Source organism: Oncorhynchus masou, chromosome 17 (genome assembly GCF_036934945.1).
Source record: "Oncorhynchus masou masou isolate Uvic2021 chromosome 17, UVic_Omas_1.1, whole genome shotgun sequence".
Taxonomy (NCBI): Eukaryota; Metazoa; Chordata; class Actinopteri; order Salmoniformes; family Salmonidae; genus Oncorhynchus; species Oncorhynchus masou.
This window is the reverse complement of record NC_088228.1, coordinates 23,717,885-23,739,025: the sequence shown is the minus strand read 5'-3', so window position 1 is coordinate 23,739,025 and position 21,141 is coordinate 23,717,885. Positions and strand designations below refer to the sequence as shown.

Genomic DNA, 21,141 nt, shown 5'->3' with positions numbered 1-21,141 from the left:
TGGAAAGCAATTCTGACGTGCCTTTGGCATTACAAATTGTGTAACTGTCTCGCTGAAAGGTAAAACTATCACAGGGTTAGGGTTTCAAAAGACTGAGGCGGGTTTTCCTCTAAGTTTTTACCTGCGGTTTGCTGATTTCATATTTATTTTGATCCTAACAAACTCCCCAGTCCCTACAGGTGACAAAAATGCCCATAACATGATGCAGCCACCACAACACTTGAAAATAGAGGGTTTAACTCTGTGTTGTATTGAATTTGATCCAAGCCTGTAGTTTTAAATTTAGGCCAAAAAGTTCATTTATTTGCGGCGTTGTCTTGCAGTATTACTTAACGGACTTGTTGCAAATGTAATGGATGATTTGGAGTGGATATTTTTAAACACAGGCATCCTTCTTTTCACTTTGTCATTTAGACCAGTAATGTGGAGTGAATGCAATGTTGTTGTTGTATGCATTTCAAGTATTGTGTTAGTAAGCTAGTTGCAAGGCCTCAATTTGAGATGCCTCTACCCGAGTAAGAACAAAACACAAACATGTTTTTCACATCTCTAATTTCTCCAATTAAATGGATGGTTGTTTAAAAATATTTAACTGTAAAAGTGGTTCAATGAATAGAAATTGTGACACACATAAGCTCAAAAAGTGCAGAATAATGCCTGGCTGGAGGGGGGGGGGCACAAACACACATACGATAGGCAGAAATATCAAATTTGAATATTTATGATGAACGCAAGCTTACTTTTTGGTAGCTGATTAATAGACAACTCTCATTCAGATTAGTGTTAGTGGTACTCAGTGAAGTGTTGTGTTGAATTTGCCCCAAACATAACGCGTATTCAGGACATAAAGTTAATACCATTGCCACATTTTTATTGCAGTTTTACATTACTGCCTTGTTGCAAACGGGATGCATATTATGGAATATTTGTATTCTGTAAAGACTTCCATTTAAAAAAAAAACTTTGGTTAGTATTGTGGAGTAACTACAACATTTTTGATCTATCCTCAGTTATCTCCTTTTACAGCCATTAAACTCTGGAACTGTTTTAAAGTCACCATTGACATCCCCTATCGGAGTAAGGAAGGACGTCTGTATCTTTGTAGTGACTGTGTCTATTGATACACAATCCAAAGTGTAATTAATAACTTCACCATACTCAAAGGGATATTCAATGTCTTATTTTGGAATTTTTACCCATCTACCAATAGTTGGCCTTCTTTGTGAGGCATTGAAAAACCTCCCTGGTCTTTGTGTTTGAATCTGTGTTTAAAATGTACTGCTCGACTGAGGGACCTTACAGATAATTGTATGTGTGGGGTACAGAGATGAGGTAATCATTCAAAAATCCGGTTAAACACCATTACTGCACACAGAGTGAGTCCATGACAAGTATTATGTGACTTGTTAAGCATATTTTTACTTAACTTATTTAGGCTTGCCATAACAAAGGGGTTGAATACTTATTGACTCAAGACATTTCAGCTCTTCCTTTTAAAATGAATTTGTAAACATTTCTAAAAACATAATTCCACTGACATTATCGGGTATTTGTATTTATTATGGATCCATGCTGCAGTTGTGTCACACAACAATGCCACAGATGTCTCAAGTTTTGAGGGAGTGTGCAATTTGCAAGATGACTGCAGGAATGTCCCCCAGAGCTGTTTCCAGAGAATTGAATGTTAATTTCTCCACCATAAACTGCCTCCAACATAATTTTAGAGAATTTGGCAGTATGTCCAATCAGCGTTGTGTGGGAAAGCGGTTTGCTGATGTAAACGTTGTGAACAGAGTGCCTCATGGTGGCAGTGGGGTTATGGTATGGGCAGGCATAAGCTACGTACAATGAACACAATTGCATTTTATTGATAGCAATTTGAATGCACAAAGATACCGTGACGAGGCCCATTGTGAGGCCCATTATTTTTAAGGTATCTGTGACCAATAGATGCATATCTGGATTCCCAGTCATATGAAATCCCTAGATAAGGGCCTAAAAAATTTATTTAAATTGACTGATTTCCTTATATGAACTGTAACTCAGAACGAGCTACAAAAATCTCTGAAACTGGAAACACTTATCTCCCTCACTAGCTTTAAGCACCAGCTGTCAGAGCAGCTCACAGATTACTGCACCTGTACATAGCCCATCTATGGTCATAGCCCATCTATGGTCTGGCTCGGATGCCATGGTACCAGGACCTGGCTGATACCCCAACACGCACTGAAAGGGTGAAAGGTTAGTTGAAGAGTGGCGGAGTGAGTTCTGAGCCATCTCTGCCCATGGAACGTACATCGCCCACTCCCCACGAGCGCAAAAACCTACCCATATCCTGGTTAACTCTCCACCTGCCAATTACTCTCGGGGTGAAAACCAGAGGTAAGGCTGACCGAGACGACCAGACGGTCCATGAACGCCCTCCAAACCTGGGACGTGAACTGGGGACCCCGATCAGAAACTATGTCCTCAGGCACCCCGTAGTGCCGGAAGACGTGTGTAAACAGGGCCTCCGCAGTCTGTAGGGCCGTAGGGAGACCAGGCAAAAGGAGATGACAGGACTTAGAAAACCGATCCACCACGACCAAGATCGTGGTGTTGCCCTGAGACGGAGGAAGATTGGTCAGGAAGTCCACCGACAGGTGTGACCAAGGCAGCAGTGGAACGGGGAGGGGTTGTAACTTCCCTTTGGGCAGGTACCTAGGAGCTTTGCACTGAGCGCACACCAAACAGCAAGAGACAAACCCTCATGCCCTTAGCTAAAGTGGCCCACCAGTACTTCCCTCTAAGGGATTGCACCGTCCTATCGATACCCGGACGACCAGAAGAGGGTAACGTGTGAGCCCACCGAATCAACCTGTCGCGAACACCAAGTGGGACGTACTTCTGTCCAGCTGGGCACTGAAGTGGAGTAGGCTCTGACCGAGATGCCCACTTGATGTCCACGTCCACCTCCCATACCACCAGACAAGAGGCCGGAATTATGGGGGTGGGATCGATGGACCGCTCCTCTGTATCATAAAGACGGGACAGTAAATCTGCCTTAGCATTCTGGGACCCTGGTCTATACAATATCCTAAATCTGAATCTGGTGAAAAACATGGCCCACCTTGCCTGGCGAGGGTTCAGTCTCCTCGCCGCCCGGATGTACTCCAGATTACGGTGGTCAGTCCAGATGAGAAAAGGGTGTTGAGCCCCCTCAAGCCAATGTCTCCACACCTTCAGAGCTTTTACGACAGCCAGCAACTCCCGGTCCACCACGTCATAGTTTCGCTCCACCGGGCTGAGCTTCCTCGAAAAGAAAGCGCAGGGGCGGAGCTTCAGTGGCGCGCCAGAGCGCTGTGAGAACATGGCTCCAATCCCAGCCTCGGATGCATCCACCTCCACTATGAATGCCAAGGAGGGATCCGGATGCGCCAACACGGGAGCCTCGGTAAACAGAGTCCTCAAGCTCTGTCTGCCTCAGCCGACCACCGCAGACGCACCCGCCCCCTTCAGCAGTGAAGTAATGGGAGCAGCCACCTGCCCAAAACCCCGGATAAACCTCCGGTAGTAATAGGCAAACCCTAAAAACCGCTGCACCTCCTTTACCGTGGTGGGAGTCGGCCAATTACACACGGCTGCAATGCGGTCACACTCCATCACCAACCCTGATGTGGAAATGCGATACCCCAGGAAGGACACGGCCTGTTGGGAATTCTCAGCCTTGACGTATAGGTCATGTTCCAACAGTCGCCCAAGTACTCTGCACACCAGAGACACATGCGTGTGGCGGAATAAATCAGAATGTCATCGATATAAGCCACCACACCCTGCCCGTACAGGTCCCTGAGAATCTCGTCTACAAAGGATTGGAAGATGGCTGGGGCATTCTTCAACCCATACGGCATGACGAGGTACTCATAATGGCAGGATGTGGTACTAAACTCTGTCTTCCACTCATCTCCCTCCCAGATACACACCAAGTTATACGCGCTCCTGAGATCCAGTTTTGTGGAAAAGCATGCTCCGTGAAATGACTCAATCACCGTAGCGATGAGAGGTAGCGGGTAACTGCACCCCACCGTAATAGAAGTTAGACCTCTATAGGCAATGCACAAACACAGACCTCCCTCCTTCACAAAAAATAAACTTGAGGAGGGTGACGTGAATGCCTCAGAGATTCAGAGACATATGTCTCCATAGCCACAGTCTCCTCCTGTGACAGGGGATACACGTGACTCCTGGGAAGTGCGGCATTTTCCTGGAGGTTTATCGCACAATCCCCTCGTCGATGGGGTGGTAAATGGGTCACCCTCTTTTTTTTACAGACGGCGATAGCCAAATCGGCATATTAGGGGGGAATGTGCACGGTGGAGATTTGGTCTGGACTCTCCACCGTCGTTGCACCGATGGAAACTCCCACACATCTACCTGAACACTCCTCTGACCACCCCTTTAGAGCCCTCTGTTGCCACGAAATAGTGGGGTTGTGAAAGGCCAACCAGGGAATCCCCACCACCACCGGAAACGCAGGGGGATCAATGAGGAAGAGACTAATTCTCTCCTCATGACCCCCCTGCATAACCATGTCCAGTGGAGCCGTGGCCTCCCTGACCCTAATTCTCGACTATCTAGGGAGTGCACGGGAAAGGGTTTGTCCATCTGAACCAAGGGAATCCCTAACCTATGCGCGAAACTATGGTCCATAAAATTCCCCGCTGTGCCTGAATCTACTAGCGCCTTATGCTGGGAATGGGGGGAAAACTCAGGGAAAGAAATCAACACATATATGTGACCAACAGGGGGCTCTGGGTGAGCCTGGTGCTGACTCACCTGGGGTGTCCGAACAGTGCTCGGCCTGCCGTCTCGACTCCCAGACGAGTCCCTCCAGCACCGGTCGGCAGTGTGCCTTCTCCGACCACACCTCGTGCAGGAAGGGGCTCCTCCTCCGGCCGCCTTCGATGCAGCACCCCCTAACTCCATGGGGGTTGGCGTGGAGGTGCTGGGGGATGGAACCAACAGGACCCAATCCGGACGCCCGCGTGTAGCCAGCAAGTTGTCCAACCTTATGGACCTGTCCACTAGCTCGTCCAGGGTGAGGGTGGCATCTCTGCATGTTAGCTCACTCCCTCATGAGCGCGAGCCGAATACCGCTGGGGCCAGACGACATCGAAGAAGGTGGTGGTGCTGGTTGGAGTGTGGCTGGTGGAGGGGTAGGAAGGCCACCCCTCTCCTATCTCCATCGTCACCATCACCTGATCCATGGCGGTCCCCAGACGGTGGAGAATGGTGGTGTGGTGTTGCACGCGCTCCTCCATGGAAGTGGAGAGCATGTCAGCTCCTGCTGACTCCATTTCATTATGGTGCGGGAGTCAGGAGCAGCAGAGCAAGGAATTCCAGTTTGCACAGCTGTTTAATATAAGTCCCAACCCACCAACAACAGGCGGGGAAAATCACGAAACACATGGAGGAGAAACCTCTACTCCGAATAGCAGCACTGTAGAAACTATTACACTCGACGGAACGACTTGATTAGTGTAGTGTCAACATCGCAGCCACTACCAGCTAGCCTACTCCAGCAGTACTGTTTCATTTCAATCATTTTAGTCAATAAGATTCTTGCTACGTAAGCTTAACTTTCTGAACATTCGAGACGTGTAGTCCACTTGTCATTCCAATCTCCTTTGCATTAGCGTAGCCTCTTCTGTACCCTGTTAACTATGTGTCTATCTATCCCTGTTCTCTCCTCTCTGCACAGACCATACAAACGCTCCACACCGCGTGGCCGCGGCCACCCTAATCTGGTGGTCCCAGCGCGCACGACCCACGTGGAGTTCCTGGTCTCCGGTAGCCTCTGGAACTGCCGATCTGCGGCCAACAAGGCAGAGTTCATCTCAGCCTATGCCTCCCTCCAGTCCCTCGACTTCCTGGCACTGACGGAAACATGGATCACCACAGATAACACTGCTACTCCTACTGCTCTCTCTTCGTCCGCCCACGTGTTCTCGCACACCCCGAGAGCTTCTGGTCAGCGGGGTGGTGGCACCGGGATCCTCATCTCTCCCAAGTGGTCATTCTCTCTCTCTCCCCTTACCCATCTATCTATCGCCTCCTTTGAATTCCATGCTGTCACAGTTACCAGCCCTTTCAAGCTTAACATTCTTATCATTTATCGCCCTCCAGGTTCCTCGGAGAGTTCATCAATGAGCTTGATGCCTTGATAAGCTCCTTTCCTGAGGACGGCTCACCTCTCACAGTCCTGGGCGACTTTAACCTCCCCACGTCTACCTTTGACTCATTCCTCTCTGCCTCCTTCTTTCCACTCCTCTCCTCTTTTGACCTCACCCGCTCACCTTCCCCCCCTACTCACAAGGCAGGCAATACGCTCGACCTCATCTTTACTAGATGCTGTTCTTCCACTAACCTCACTGCAACTCCCCTCCAAGTCTCCGACCACTACCTTGTATCCTTTTCCCTCTCGCTCTCATCCAACACTTCCCACACTGCCCCTACTCGGATGGTATCGCGCCGTCCCAACATTCGCTCTCTCTCCCCCGCTACTCTTTCCTCTTCCATCCTTTCATCTCTTCCCTCTGCTCATACCTTCTCCAACCTTTCTCCTGACTCTGCCTCCTCAACCCTCCTCTCTTCCCTTTCTGCATCCTTTGACTCTCTATGTCCCCTATCCTCCAGGCCGGCTCGGTCCTCCCCTCCCGCTCCGTGGCTCGATGACTCATTGCGAGCTCACAGAACAGAGCTCCGGGCAGCCGAGCGGAAATGGAGGAAAACTCGCCTCCCTGCGGACCTGGCATCCTTTCACTCCCTCCTCTCTACATTTTCCTCCTCTGTCTCTGCTGCTAAAGCCACTTTCTACCACTCTAAATTCCAAGCATCTGCCTCTAACCCTAGGAAGCTCTTTGCCACCTTCTCCTCCCTCCTGAATCCTCCTCCCCCCCCCTCCCTCTCTGCAGATGACTTCGTCAACCATTTTGAAAAGAAGGTCGACGACATCCGATCCTCGTTTGCTAAGTCAAACGACACCGCTGGTTCTGCTCACACTGCCCTACCCTGTGCTCTGACCTCTTTCTCCCCTCTCTCTCCAGATGAAATCTCGCTTCTTGTGACGGCCGGCCGCCCAACAACCTGCCCGCTCGACCCTATCCCCTCCTCTCTCCTCCAGACCATTTCCGGGGACCTTCTCCCTTACCTCACCTCGCTCATCAACTCATCCCTGACCGCTGGCTACGTCCCTTCCGTCTTCAAGAGAGCGAGAGTTGCACCCCTTCTGAAGAAACCTACACTCGATCCCTCCGATGTCAACAACTACAGACCAGTATCCCTTCTTTCTTTTCTCTCCAAAACTCTTGAACGTGCCGTCCTTGGCCAGCTCTCCCTCTATCTCTCTCAGAATGACCTTCTTGATCCAAATCAGTCAGGTTTCAAGACTAGTCATTCAACTGAGACTGCTCTTCTCTGCATCACGGAGGCGCTCCGCACTGCTAAAGCTAACTCTCTCTCCTCTGCTCTCATCCTTCTAGACCTATCGGCTGCCTTCGATACTGTGAACCATCAGATCCTCCTCTCCACCCTCTCCGAGTTGGGCATCTCCGGCGCGGCCCACGCTTGGATTGCGTCCTACCTGACAGGTCGCTCCTACCAGGTGGCGTGGCGAGAATCTGTCTCCTCGCCACGCGCTCTCACCACTGGTGTCCCCCAGGGCTCTGTTCTAGGCCCTCTCCTATTCTCGCTATACACCAAGTCACTTGGCTCTGTCATAACCTCACATGGTCTCTCCTATCATTGCTATGCAGACGACACACAATTAATCTTCTCCTTTCCCCCTTCTGATGACCAGGTGGCGAATCGCATCTCTGCATGTCTGGCAGACATATCAGTGTGGATGACGGATCACCACCTCAAGCTGAACCTCGGCAAGACGGAGCTGCTCTTCCTCCCGGGGAAGGACTGCCCGTTCCATGATCTCGCCATCACGGTTGACAACTCCATTGTGTCCTCCTCCCAGAGCGCTAAGAACCTTGGCGTGATCCTGGACAACACCCTGTCGTTCTCAACCAACATCATGGCGGTGGCCCGTTCCTGTAGGTTCATGCTCTACAACATCCGCAGAGTACGACCCTGCCTCACACAGGAAGCGGCGCAGGTCCTAATCCAGGCACTTGTCATCTCCCGTCTGGATTACTGCAACTCGCTGTTGGCTGGGCTCCCTGCCTGTGCCATTAAACCCCTACAACTCATCCAGAACGCCGCAGCCCGTCTGGTGTTCAACCTTCCCAAGTTCTCTCACGTCACCCCGCTCCTCCGCTCTCTCCACTGGCTTCCAGTTGAAGCTCGCATCCGCTACAAGACCATGGTGCTTGCCTACGGAGCTGTGAGGGGAACGGCACCGCAGTACCTCCAGGCTCTGATCAGGCCCTACACCCAAGCAAGGGCACTGCGTTCATCCACCTCTGGCCTGCTCGCCTCCCTACCATTGAGGAAGTACAGTTCCCGCTCAGCCCAGTCAAAACTGTTCGCTGCTCTGGCCCCCAATGGTGGAACAAACTCCCTCACGACGCCAGGACAGCGGAGTCAATCACCACCTTCCGGAGACACCTGAAACCCCACCTCTTCAAGGAATACCTAGGATAGGATAAGTAATCCTTCTCACCACCCCCCCTTAATGACTTAGATGCACTATTGTAAAGTGGCTGTTCCACTGGATGTCAGAAGGTGAATTCACCAATTTGTAAGTCGCTCTGGATAAGAGCGTCTGCTAAATGACTTAAATGTAAATGTAAATGTAATGGTACAACGACTGTGAGGGAAAAAACCCTGTGGCGCAAACACGTAACCCTAACAGAATTAACACAGCAAAATAATCCTGGACAAAGACTAGCAGGCAGCGGAGGTTAATAAACTCACGAAAATTAACTAAATCAGACACAGGTGATAACAACAGACACAACCTAAAAATGGATCGGTGGCAGCTAGAACAGGGAGAGGCAGGGTGTGTAGAGCAGTGTAAAAGCTAAACTGCTTACTGACTATACACTAACGTTACTGCATGATTGTTTAGGGTTTACTAACACATGAATTATATTAGCTATGTTAACAATGACATTACTTTAGCTAATATGGTGAAAGATGTAAGCTGTGTGTAGTGGATATGATATGTTTTGGCTTGGAAAGTTTTTTTTTGCATGGTCAGATACTGCTGATGTTTTGTGCATTGAAGTCCACAAACGAAGGGAAAATGTGAGGAGAAAAGTGCATAGATGCAAGAAGCAATAAAACATGGCTGCTATGAAAGTGAACTGGGGGCTATTCATTCCCCCTGATTCTGTTGAAAAATGTTTCTTAAACAGAAGCAAACGTAACGAAACTAATAGAAACTCTCGTTTGCAACTGTTGGACTAATGATTACAACCTAGATCAGCTAGATGCAAGCAAGAGTGTGCAAGGCTGTATTGAATGTGTCACTGTCTGTCACCTAAATTTTTTCTCTTGACCTGTGCACCTACATTGTAAACTTTCATTCATAGAGTAGGTTATGGCAACCTCATGATGGGTATAGGGAAAATGTGAGTATCATGTAGTAGCCTAAACCTATCGATGTTACTGGGTGATTGGAATATGAATGACAGTCATCCAATATTGTGAAATAGAAATAAGGCCATGCGAATTAAACATTTTTTTGTCCTCCCTCATTTTAAACAGAACCGACTGCCACTGGTCTTCAACTATATAATATGTAAGGAATAATCAAAGAAGGGCTATGTATTCTTTGGAAAATAATGAACGACTTAGAAGGTGTGTTCCACGATGAGCTAGTGGAGTAGAAGTAATCTTCCATGGATTATTTTCCAGAGAACGTATAGAGCCTCGAGTTGATTATCCCTTTGATATCATGGCTATAATTTGACACATTTACCGCTAGAAATGTGTTCAACATCCACTGAAGTAGCTAGCAAGCTTACTAGATAGAAGAGTAGTTGCCTTGGTAACAAAAAACTCTTGCTAGTTTAGCTAACCAAACCATCAGTCCTAGCTTGCAACTATGAACATTTAATTTAACAATGTTTTCCATTTGACTTTTGCTTTCATAAGCAGCTCAAACATTGAACATGTAAGAATTAACTATAGCATTTCCACGAGGGGCGAGGATATTGGAAATTTAATCAAGCCTACTGGATGATGACTGACTTTTTCCGCAATGACGTAGGTACAGCAGATCCCCCTTATTGTATGGGACACTTATGTGCCTTTAGAGGCCATGAAATTCAGTACTCATCTAAGGAAATGGAATGATTAACAGTACACATACAGTGCCTTGCGAAATTATTCGGCCCCCTTGAACTTTGTGACCTTTTTCCACATTTCAGGCTTCAAACATAAAGATATAAAACTGTATTTTTTTTGTGAAGAATAAACAACAAGTGGAAGTGAAGTGAAATGAAGTGGAACGACATTTATTGGATATTTCAAACTTTTTTAACAAATCAAAAACTGAAAAATTGGGCATGCAAAATTATTCAGCCCCTTTACTTTCAGTGCAGCAAACTCTCACCAGAAGTTCAGTGAGGATCTCTGAATGATCAAATGTTGACCTAAATGACTAATGATGATAAATACAATCCACCTGTGTGTAATCAATTCTCCGTATAAATGCACCTGCACTGTGATAGTCTCAGAGGTCTGTTAAAAGCGCAGAGAGCATCATGAAAAACAAGGAACACACCAGGCAGGTCCGAGATACTGTTGTGAAGAAGTTTAAAGCCGGATTTGGATACAAAAAGATTTCCCAAGCTTTAAACATCCCAAGGAGCACTGTGCAAGCGATAATATTGAAATGGAAGGAGTATCAGACCACTGCAAATCTACCAAGACCTGACCGTTCCTCTAAACTTTCAGCTCATACAAGGAGAAGACTGATCAGAGATGCAGCCAAGAGGCCCATGGTCACTCTGGATGAACTGCAGAGATCTACAGCTGAGGTGGGAGACTCTGTCCATAGGACAACAATCAGTCGTATATTGCACAAATCTGGCCTTTATGGAAGTGTGGCAAGAAGAAAGCCATTTCTTAAAGATATCCATAAAAAGTGTTGTTAAAAGTTTGCCACAAGCCACCTGGGAGACACACCAAACATGTGGAAGAAGGTGCTCTGGTCAGGTGAAACTAAAATTGAACTTTTTGGCAACAATGCAAAACGTTATGTTTGGCGTAAAAGCAACACAGCTCATCATCCTGAACACACCATACCCACTGTCAAACATGGTGGTGGCAGCATCATGGTTTGGGCCTGCTTTTCTTCAGCAGGGACAGGGAAAATGGTTCAAATTGATGGGAAGATGGATGGAGCCAAATACAGGACCATTCTGGAAGAAAACCTGATGGAGTCTGCAAAAGACCTGAGACTGGGACGGAGATTTGTCTTCTAACAAGACAATGATCCAAAACATAAAGCAAAATCTAAATGGAATGGTTCAAAAATAAACATATCTAGGTGTTAGAATGGCCAAGTCAAAGTCCAGACCTGAATCCAATCGAGAATCTGTGGAAAGAACTGAAAACTGCTGTTCACAAACGCTCTCCATCCAACCTCACTGAGCTCGAGCTGTTTTGCAAGGAGGAATGGGAAAAAATGTCAGTCTCTCGATGTGCAAAACTGATAGACATACCCCAAGCGACTTACAGCTGTAATCGCAGCAAAAGGTGGCGCTACAAAGTATTAACTTAAGGGGGCTGAATAATTTTGCACGCCCAATTTTTCAGTTTTTGATTTGTTAAAAAAGTTTGAAATATCCAATAAATGTCGTTCCACTTCATGATTGTGTCCCACTTGTTGTTGATTCTTCACAAAAAAATACAGTTTTATATCTTTATGTTTGAAGCCTGAAATGTGGCAAAAGGTCGCAAAGTTCAAGGGGGCCGAATACTTTCGCAAGGCACTGTAGATATCAATAAAAACAGTACCATAGAGGCTCAGAATAAGTTAGAGGAAAAACAAAAAGAAATGTAGGAACTTTATCAAGAAAGATCAAGTGCAATATATTTTTTTAAATAAAGCGAACTTTGTACCAAATGCACTAAATTATTTTTTAATCTTCAACATAGAAATGCTACCAAAAATAATTTACCGACACTTGTTACAAATGTCAGTCACCCATTTTCACTAAACAATATTTTGAAAGAGGAAGTAAAGTACTTTAAGCATATGTTTTTGTTTCAGTCTCCTCCATCTCCTCTAACTAAGCTAATTGTATAGATTTTTTTTCTATTAATAATGTAAAATTAACAGCTGTACAGAAAGACTCATGTGAAGGACAAATTACAGAGGAGGAACTTCTTGATGCAACTAAAGATCGGGAAAACTCCAGGGCAGGATGGTATACAAGAGGAGGTATACTCAGAGGACCGTTATTAGCATGTTCTAACCACTCATCTATACATGGTAGAATGTCAGACACACAACAAGGTCATCTGATTTCATTATTATGGAAACAGGGTTCAAATTGGAAATATAAAGATCCAGTCTATTTAAAAAACTGGAGGCCTCTCATAAAAACTTTAACAAAATGATTAGCGCATAGAATTAAAAAAGGTATTGTCGGATATTATTCATCCGAAATCAGACAGGTTTTTATACTTCAACGATACATTGGAGATAATATAAGACAAGTACTGGAAACAATATAATACTATTGTCACGGCCGTTGGTGGAAGAAGGTGAGGACCAAGGTGCAGCGTGGTACGTGTTCATAATTAATTTATTAGCAACTGAATACTAAATACGAAAATGACAACAAAAAAAATCGAAACAGTTCTGTCTGGTACAGATACGAAACAGAAAACAACTTCCCACAAAACCCATGTGGGCAAGACCTACCTAAGTATGGTTCTCAATCAGAGACAACGACAGACCGCTGTCCCTGATTGAGAACCATACCCGGCCAAAAACAAAGATATACAAAAACATAGAAAAAAGAACATAGAATGCCCACCCTAGTCACACCCTGGCCTAACCAAAATAGAGAATAAAAGGCCTCTCTATGGCCAGGGCGTGACAACTATGAAATATTGGGGAAACCAGGACTGGTTTTCATAGCTGATTTTGAATTTGCTTACCATATTTGCTTATGGTTTTGCCTACACCTAGTGAGCTGCTTTTTAAATTATATGAAGAAAAAAATATTCAATTTTATATGGAATGGCAAGCCAGACAAATTAAAAAGGGCCTATTTATATAACAAATATGAATTTGGAGGACAGAAATGATTAAATATTAAAGCATTAGACCTCTCACTAAAGGCATCAGTCATACAAAAGTTATACTTAAATCCAAAATGGTTCTCTAGTAAATTAGTAAGAATGTCTCACCCCATGTTCAAGAATGGCCTTTTCCCTTTATTCAGCTCACTTTCAGTTATATGAAAATGAAATCTCCAAAATATTGTTTGTTTTTAAACTAGCCTTAGAAAGTTGGTTGAAATTTCAGTTTAATCCACCTGAAAAAGACAGACCAAATAATACAACAAATAGTGGTTAAACTCAAATATACGAACTGATAGAAAAAAACAAAAAAAACGTATTTGTCGCAATTTATTTTTTTAAAGTAATTTTTGTAAATATACTGTGCGTTATAGGAAGATAATGCACACTCTAGAATGCCCTTCAAGCCAATCAGAAACGACTATTCAACAATGCCATGATAAAATTAGCATTACAAACTGGGTGGTTCGAGCCCTGAATGCTGATTGGCCGACAGCCGTGGTATACCATGTGTATGACAAAACACTTATTTTTACTGCTCAAATACTGTTGGTAAACCAGTTTATAATAGCAATAAGGCACCTCGGGGGTTTGTGATATATGGCCAGTACACCACAGCTAAGGGCTGTGTCCAGGCAGTCCGTGTTGCGTCGTGCGTAAGAACCGCCCTTAGCCGTGGTGTATTGGCCATATACCACACCCCCTCGGGCCTTATTGCTTAAGTATGACAGAGTGAGCTGATGTCAAGTGAGCAGCATCAGTTGTAAAGCAGACAGACACCCACAGTAACGTATTATGCTTGTCATCAACTCGTCAAACATATGTCTTGGGACTGCTTTCCAAGCTTCCATACAGCGAAGCTACAGTACTTGAGTACAGGTTTTTGAATATATTATAGGCAGGGTTTTATTTTATGCTTCCACTCATCATGCTTCTACAGCAAATTCTACTGTAAATACATTACTACCAGCCCAAAACCCTTAGATTTCTAACATGTATAATCCAACAATAATTGTTGTTCAAGCTTCCTTCTCATCTAATCCACTATCTACTTTACCATCAGATCTCTGCCCCTCCCAGAAATAACACCACTAAAAATTAAAAACAATACACCATTTCTCTTAAGATTTAATGAGCAGTGTTTTCGCCAGGGGCGAATGGAGCACAGATTCCAGGTGAGTGCCTTTTGCACTACGTCTCACCTTCTGGTGCACTTAGGAAAAAAAACATCACAGCTGAAACTGCTGGAAGCAAGATTTTTGATTTTTTTACTATCAAATTTTTAACCACAGACCCAAAAGTGGTTGATGGAGTCGCTTAGGCAGAATTCTGACACAAATGTGTACTGTTAACTTGGCACAACCAATCAAATTGCAAGGGTCAGCTGTCAAAACACATGGGGTAGAGCCAATGCAGGGCAACATAAAAATTAAGGTTGTGTGCGCAGCTGTTAAAAGAGGCAGTGAATATTATGAGACAGTGAGAAAGCCCCCTGATGTTCACTTATGGGTCCTCGCCACTGTAGTCTTCAAACTGAATTGAGAATGCTGCCCTGCTGTGGTTCTGATCAGACGGCTTACTCCCTTTCTCTCTTCTTGGCTCCTCTCCACCCCACTCCTCTCCTCACCAGCTCAGTATGTCATAGCTAAAAGCTTGTTTCTTTACTCCATCCCGGGACATCATGATCTCCATTTCATCAACAGCTACAATTTGTTGTTTAGCTGCAGGCTTTCCCTTCAAAACATATCATACTTGGTATTCTCATAGCATTGGTTGCGGTGATATAAAGAACTAAGAAGACTATCATCCAGACACGTGCAATGTGAGGTTAACTGGCCTCTCTCCCTGCTACCAGACCCTGTCTGTGTCCCAAATGACACCCTATTCTCTATTCACCGCACTGCTTTTGCCCAGGCTGTCCCAGGCTGCTGCAGAGCCTCTGTGCGTCACTTTGCTCCTGTTGTCTGCCTGTTGTCTCTCACTCCCCCGTGTTACACTGGGCCAAACTGACAGCTCTGACTGCCAGGTCACTCATCTGCCTGTCGCTTTGGCCTCATCTTTCTGTGACCAGCATTTTGAAGTGTTACTTTATACCTCCAGCTACCACTGGAAAGTCTGTTCTGATTTCTGCCTCAGGCCTTTAGAGGTCCCTGTCATGATCCTTTATCACCCCTCTTCCCCTCTAAATATAAGAATTGCGGTACGTATCTATGATCGAGTGGGTGTGTGGCTGAGGGGTTGTTTGGCTGAATGGCTTCAAGTGAAGACAAATGTGTTTCGTCTGGTCTGACCTAGCCAGTGGCCACAGTCAATATAATGTACACATGTATACATTTCAATTAACCCTAAACAAACTCTTGATTAAGCGTTAGTGATCCCACTCACCCTCTTCAATTCCCCATCGTAGATTGTTGTCTGGAAGGCATCAGAATCCCTGTGTGTTAGCCTTCACACTGATATAGGCCACTGGAAAAGACAAAAGCAAACAAACAGAAAGGGTCATTTCATTAGGATGTATTAAAGACATTTTTAAAAAGTCAATTCAATTGAATTTTCAGTTCAGATGACACAGGGTTCACACCGAGCCAGTTGCACAATCAGAGATCCTGAAGTGATAGTTGGACGCACTGACACTTGAATTCCTTCATGCTAATTTGTCCAGCTACAGTACAGTGGTGCAGACAGAGATACCACAGCTAAATGATGAAATAGCTTCTTCAGCCGTTACTCCACAGCCCTTTGTTCTGAAAGAGGAGCCATGAGTACAATTTGAGATAAGCCCCAGCTTTGCCCAAGGTCTAAAAAGAACATGTCCCTGATTACACATCGCCAGTCCCCCTAGCCCTAGGATGTAACACAGCACACGCTGTTCCGGCAACATTATTATTCACACAGACAAGCATCATTGGCTTTGATCATTAGATGTTATCTTTGATGAGACTCCATAACATAAACTTGTAAACTGCCAACAAAAAGAGGATATAATGACTTTGAACGCAGTGTTGATTTCCCAGATGAGCTGAATTTATGGTGTGTGCTGTGATTCTCTCTATTCCCAATCTCCCACAATGCCCCCAAATGTTCGTAACAATCAAAATCACTACACACACAAGGACGCACACACGCAACTCTCTCTCGTCATAATAGGTTAGTAATAAGTTCAGGTAGTCGATTGGAGCACATGGAGGTTGCCTGGTTATGCAGTGCAAAACAGTGCACACAAAAATTGTTTCGGCTGTTTATTTCAGTATACTGCAACCATACCCTAACACGTCCAACCCACCCTCTCCTGTCCTCCTGACCATATCTATTCCCCAACACTTCATTCATTCAATTCATACCCAATGTAAAATCATGTTTGACAAGGTGGGAAGTAGACCCCCCCCATCTCCCTCTTTTCACTAGCATGAAGAGGGTTATCTGGCTGTTAGAATTCATATTGAGCTTAGCCTAATTCAATTGTCAGCCATTTGCAGCCCTTATTGTACCAAAGGTCATCATTAACATTAAGGATGGAACACGACTGGAACCACACAAAAGAAATCCTCTGTCTAGGCCTACTTGGACTCACCTGCACTGTCTAGACTGCCTCATTAATTACTGTTGTTATCACGTTATGTTACAAACAAGTGTGTCGATAGCATGGTACCCTCAGTTTAAGTATCAACACGCTTGGCTCTAGATTACACCTATCTATACATACTTTACATTGTTTGTGAGATCAGACATGATATCATTATAATCTGAGTGTTCCTTTTTAGTTGTTGCTTTCATTTCAGCGCATCTAATTTGTTAAAGTTTCAACTGTAGCAAATGACTTATTTCAAATTCCACAAAAAATGAACACCCATCCAAAGAAATTTAGCTTTCTTCTCTTTCTTGTGATGTAAGTGTTGAGATGTGTTAAATCCCTGACGAAGCTTTAGCATTCTTATAGACACATTGGAAAGACAATATATTCCATTGAGCCCATTTCAGCCATTACCGGGGTGTGTTCGACAGGTAAGTACAAACATTTTGTAACTTTAATGGGGGCGGTGGGGTGGGGGGGGGGGAAACGACATGCACAAGCAAGCGTATGAAAGAGTCACAGGAGTAAAATGAAAATCAATCAATCCTGCGAGATTTAAGTGAGAAGTGGATGTTGCACCACTCAAACAGGAAATAGACGGCTGAAAGAGACAGATGCTCAGGTGGACGTGGCACGCGCATTGCTCCTTATTATTATTATTATGCCTCTTCCCGCCTCAGCGCTCTATGACTGATGGGGATTATTCTTGAGCCTATCATTTATGAGCCCCCCCCCCCCCCCCGCCCGCTGCAGAGTCAAACCCAGTCACTGGGACGCTGGGGAATATTAAACCAGTGGCACAATGAGAAGATACAGCAGAGGAGCAGAGGAGAGCAGAGCAGCCAGGGCCCTTGATGTATGGCACTGCCTAAGGGGCTAGGGGAACACATAACTGTGGGTGGATAATGCAATATGTTCAGATTTGAAGGGACACGGATTGAATTTCTGTGGGAGATGGAAGGTCTGCTACTCTGGCAAAGGAATTAATGGAGGACGTTGATGTAAGGTGAAGAGATTGGGGTTTTGTTTTAAAGCAAACTTCCGCTAGACTTTGCAGGTGGTAGTAAAAGAAGCTCTTTTCGTGTGCCATGTCAGAACAGGGAAAGGGAAGTGACGCGGAAGGAGATTCCTCCACTTGTTCTTTGCCCTCCTGGTTTAAGTTGTTGCAATATAGCCATCTCGTAACATTTATCCTCTTCCATATGCTTTTGCTGTGTGTTATGTGACAATCTGAGTGAATGTGACATCACATAAAGGCCTCGGTTGGTGGGAAGTGTATGAAATTAAACCTCCCTTGGTCACGGCGTTTATAGAGCGGCTTAGCAACGGCCTCAGGAAAGCATAAGGTGGGTACTATTCAAAGTTAATTAAAATGTAATTTTAGATTATTAGCTGGCAAGGAGAAAGGAGGCAGAGAGAGAGCAATGTGGCAGGCAAAGCAGTTTAAAAGCAGAAAGGAACTGTACAGAAGCATATAGCAGCTGCCTGAGATCATTGTGCTGGAAGGAGGTTTGTTCCACCTCAAAAAGCACAAGAGGATTTCAACACCCACCATCTCAGATTGTTATGAAATCATTTCTGTCGTTATTAACAGATGCGATTAGTATTCCTGAAACATTGTTTAGTTGAAATATAATTTGATCTCGGAAAATTTCAGCAAATTGTTTGCACCCAAAATGACCATTTTAATTTCTAGGATTCAGATGTTTCAGGAATGCCAATAGTATCGGTTTCGAACTACAGAAACAATTTCAGAACAACCTGAGATAGTGGGTGTCATGGCTTGCTGAAATGAAATGGAACTATTCAGGATTCAGACGTTAATAATGGGCCCCCTCTCTCCCTCTTCTCAGGGTTGATTTTACAGGCAGTACTTCATCTGCACAAGTGATTTGTGGCACTGTTGTTTCAAACTAATTTGTTTGTCACAAATAATTTGTCACTCGACTGGCAAACATCTTTTGGAACGGAACGCTAAAAGTCAAAGTTGTTGACTTGAAATTGGCTTATTAAAATCCAACCACTGACAAACACACACTAGGAATGAGTTTGCACGTCAAAAGCACATCTGTCGGCGTACAATTTACTTGGACCGGGACAATACCAGTATCGACAATTCTTTTCCATGGCAAAAATCTTACCACACAGCAGACCAAACTCTGGTCCTTTAAAAACCTACTCTATGTAAAATATAGTGCGCTTACTCTTATAACTCTTGAACCAGTAGCTGTCCCAGAAGTAGCAATATACACAGAGTGTAAAAAACATTAGGAACACCTTCCTAATTTTGAGTTGCACCCCATTTTGCCATAAGAACAGCCTCAATTCGTCGGAGCAGGGACTACTAGGTGTCAAAAGCATTCCACAGGGATGCTTGACGCCAATGCTTCCCACAGTTGTGTCAAGTTGGCTGGATGTCCTTTGGGTGATGGACCAGTCTTGATACAGACGGGAAACTGTTGAGCATCAAAAATCCAGCAGTGTTGCAGTTCTTGACACACTCAAACCGGTGCCCCTGGCACCTACTACCATACCCCATTCAAAGGCACTTAAATCTTTTGTCTTGCCCAGTCACCCTCTGAATGGCACACATACACATTCCATGTCTCAATTGTCCCAAGGCTTAAAAATCCTTCTTTAACATGTCTCCTTCCCAGTATCTACACTGATTCAAGTGCATTTAACAGGTGACATCAATAAGGGATCACACCTTTCACCTGGTCAGTTTGTCATGGAAAGAGCAGGTGTTCCTAATGTTTTGTACACCCAGTGTATGTATGTATGTATGTATGTATGTATGTATGTATGTATGTATGTATGTATGTATGTATGTATGTATGTATGTATGTATGTATGTATGTATGCATGCATGTATGTATGTATGTATGTATGCATGTATGTATGTATGTATGTAAGTAAGAGGAAAGAAGCACCTTGCTCTTGATTGCTGGATATAAAATAGGAAGTTTGAATGGCGAGAGCTTCTTTGGTGTAATGTGACCACATTCGCTGGTGGTAAAAATTAAATTAAGAGGAATCTTCTGTTCTCAATCAGGATCAAATCCTCTGATCTCCTCAAGCTCATTAATGATAGCGTGTTCATATTTGAAGATTGCCAAAAGGCCAGTTTCTTTGGCAAATGACAGGAGTGGCAAGTAGAGGAATGTAATAGCTGAACAGAGACAGCAACCAGGCTAGCTGTGTAGTGCTGGGGCTAAAACAAAAATGTGCAGCCCTTTGGGTCCCCAGGACCAGGATGGAGAACCACTGCTCTAGGCTAGATGATGAAGACCCATTCAGTTCAATAACGACACAGAGAGGATATGATGCAGCTGTAGGCTAATTCTCTGACTTTATGTAAACACACTATATATGAGAGAGAGGAAGAGAGAACATGAATGGTGACCGGGGCGTGAAATTAGCTATTCTCCTAAATAACATGACTATTTAACTTCTATATTGCTTTTTATAATTGAGATTTCTAAGTGCTTCATAAGAAAAAACTAAAACTAACATGCAATATATCATTGCCATTCGTACAAAATGTTACAAATTGCAATTCGTACAAAATGTTACAAATGTACAAAAACATATATGTTACAAATTGGTGAGGGTAGGAAGCAACACATCTGCCATGCTGATCCTCAACACTGGAGCTCCCCAGCAGTGCACGCTCAGTCCCCTCCTGCACTCCCTGTTTACCCACGACTGCATGGGCAGGCTCGACTCCAACACCATCATTAAGTTTGCAGACGACACGATGGGCCTGATCACCGACAATGACGAGACAGCCTATAGGGAGGAGGTCAGAGACCTGGCCAGGTGGTGCCAGAATAACAACCTATCTCTCAACGTAACCAACACAAAGGAGATGATTGTGGACTACAGGAAAAGGAGGACAGAGCACACCTCCATTCTCATCGACGGGGCTGTAGTGGTGCAGGTTGAGAGCTTCAAGTTTCTTGGTGTCCACATCAACAACAAACTAGAATGGTCCAAACACACCAAGACAGTCTTGAAGAGAGCACGACAAAGCCTATTCCCCCTCAGGAAACTAAAAAGATTTGGCATGGGTCCTCAGATTCTCAAAAGGTTCTACAGCTGCAAAATCGAGAGCATGGTTGCATCAGGTACGGCAACTGCTCGGCCTCCGACCTCAAGACACTACAGAGGGTAGTGCATACGGCCCAGTACATCACTGGGGCTAAGCTGCCTGCCATCCAGGACCTCTACACCAGCCGGTGTCAGAGGAAGGCCCTAAAAATGGTCAAAGACCCCAGCCCCCCCCCAGTCATAGACTGTTCTCTCTACTACCG

At 44.9% G+C, this 21,141-nt stretch overlaps 1 protein-coding gene across 2 annotated transcripts in view; it reads right to left on the bottom strand.

Annotated features, from left to right (window-relative positions):
* LOC135558724 (disks large-associated protein 1-like) overlaps nt 1-21,141 on the bottom strand; it is a 121,411-nt gene that overhangs the window by 64,289 nt on the left and 35,981 nt on the right. For both annotated transcript variants that reach the window (XM_064992800.1, XM_064992799.1), the window contains exon 2: nt 15,640-15,720. The gene's annotated coding sequence lies outside the window, so the exon portion shown is untranslated. The remainder of the gene's footprint in view (nt 1-15,639; nt 15,721-21,141) is intronic.